Genomic DNA, 2,500 nt, shown 5'->3' with positions numbered 1-2,500 from the left:
TTTTGCCACCAAATTTTATAATCTTTATCATTAGAGCGGGCCCACCAACCTCGTCTCTGTACTTTATACATTTCTCCTCCATCTCCACACACCTTTTCAAACATTAACGGAGAGAGTTCCTTGGACTTGCTTTAAATGTACATATTAGATATGTTGGAATCTCTCTCCTTTAGAAGTTTCCCCAGCCTTAAAACTTCTTTCATTTTTACTCCTCTCTCCATACTTATTTTCCTCTCTGAACGTATCAGAGAGGATTTTATTTCTGACACCTCTTGACTTTTCTTAAATTCAGGGACGTAATTTTGTTCATAATTCAGTGGACTTTTGTGTATTTTATACTTTAAATATTTCCAAACAGTCTCCCTTCTAAAAGTGATAGAACGAATTTTCGTCTAACACTACTTTCTTGGTTCAAAAATTTTATACAATCTTATAACTTTTTCAGTTTTAACAAATTTTGGTTACAGACAGTTGATGCTCAGTTTGTACAAGTATGCAACATTTATAAGTGCATACAGGTCACCAGCCTTATATTACAAGGCTCACCACATATGGGCCATTCGGTCTTAGACACCGACCCGTGGTAATGCTGTGTGGAGATTAATAATAATCCGCAACGGAAAACCGGAACGAGAATAGTCGAGAAAGTATATTCTCGAGGAGCGGTAGACTGCTTTTCAACCGAAGTCATAAAAGAGCCACACGCTCGACGCTACTCCCGACCGGTCCGAGCGAACCGAAAGTGCCTTCCTATAAATACCGAACGGCCGGCCGCTAGGTCGGCGACGCATGGGCTTACGCCCAGGCGTATGCCTGTGCAAACCGCCGTGAGAGCGTACCATCCCGCCGGCACGGTAAAACTTAGACTGAAAATATCGTCGAACATATCCTTTCATTTTATAACGTTCTATACATGAAAATTAATAAATTAACATGCAGGACATAATAAATTCACATTCTCATGTAAATCATGGGTTTAATTAATATTTTAAAAAATTTTAAAACCGCCCAGAACCGATGAGATGAAAATATTAAAACGATATTTTTGCATTTTCTTACGGTAAAACATTAACAAATAAGCGACTATAGCAATATAAAACTCCATTTGTAATTTAATTAATCAAAATTAATATTTTTTTTTGATTTTTCAGCGATCCAGAACCGATGAGACGAAAATATTAAAACGATATTTTTGCATTTTCTTACGACAAAACATTAACAAATACGAGACTATAACAATATAAAACTACATATGTAATTTAATTAATCAAAATTAATAATTTTTTTTGATTTTTCAGTGATCCAGAACCGATAAGTCGAAAATTTTAACAATCATATTTTTGCATTCTGTACCGTGGATCCATCGTTAAACGCAATTAAACTAACGTCCGTGATGGTATAAATGCAGATTTTCGCTCCGTTTAGCCAAAATAACGAACTTTAGGTGCGCTCCGAAATATTTCAAAGTCCCAGCGGCGTATTGCTTCGCATCTTAGAACCGATTAGTCGAAAATTTTAACAATCATATTTTTGCATTCTGTACCGTGGATCCATCGTTAAACGCTATTAAACTAACGTCCGTGATGGTATAAAGGCAGATTTTCGCTCCGTTTAGCCAAAATAACGAACTTTAGATGCTCTCCGAAATATTTCAAAGTCCCAGCGGCGTATTGCTTCGCCTCTTAGAACCGATTAGTCGAAAATTTTAACAATCATATTTTTGCATTCTGTACCGTGGATCGATCGTTAAACGCTATTAAACTAACGTCCGTGATGGTATAAATGCAGATTTTCGCTCCGTTTAGCCAAAATAACGAACTTTAGGTGCGCTCCGAAATATTTCAAAGTCCCAGCGGCGTATTGCTTCGCCTCTTAGAACCGATTAGTCGAAAATTTTACCAATCATATTTTTGCATTCTGTACCGTGGATCCATCGTTAAACGCTATTAAACTAACGTCCGTGATGGTATAAAGGCAGATTTTCGCTCCGTTTAGCCAAAATAACGAACTTTAGGTGCTCTCCGAAATATTTCAAAGTCCCAGCGGCGTATTGCTTCGCCTCTTAGAACCGATTAGTCGAAAATTTTAACAATCATATTTTTGCATTCTGTACCGTGGATCCATCGTTAAACGCTATTAAACTAACGTCCGTGATGGTATAAATGCAGATTTTCGCTCCGTTTAGCCAAAATAACGAACTTTATGTGCGCTCCGAAATATTTCAAAGTCCCAGCGGCGTATTGCTTCGCCTCTTAGAACCGATTAGTCGAAAATTTTAACAATCATATTTTTGCATTCTGTACCGTGGATCGATCGTTAAACGCTATTAAACTAACGTCCGTGATGGTATAAATGCAGATTTTCGCTCCGTATAGCCAAAATAACGAACTTTAGGTGCGCTCCGAAATATTTCAAAGTCCCAGCGGCGTATTGCTTCGCCTCTTAGAACCGATTAGTCGAAAATTTTAACAATCATATTTTTGCATTCTGTACCGTGGAT

This window comes from Osmia lignaria, unplaced genomic scaffold, assembly GCF_051020975.1.
Source record: "Osmia lignaria lignaria isolate PbOS001 unplaced genomic scaffold, iyOsmLign1 scaffold0012, whole genome shotgun sequence".
Lineage (NCBI taxonomy): Eukaryota > Metazoa > Arthropoda > Insecta > Hymenoptera > Megachilidae > Osmia > Osmia lignaria.
The sequence above is the reverse complement of the archived record's forward strand: the minus strand, read 5'-3'. Positions refer to the sequence as shown.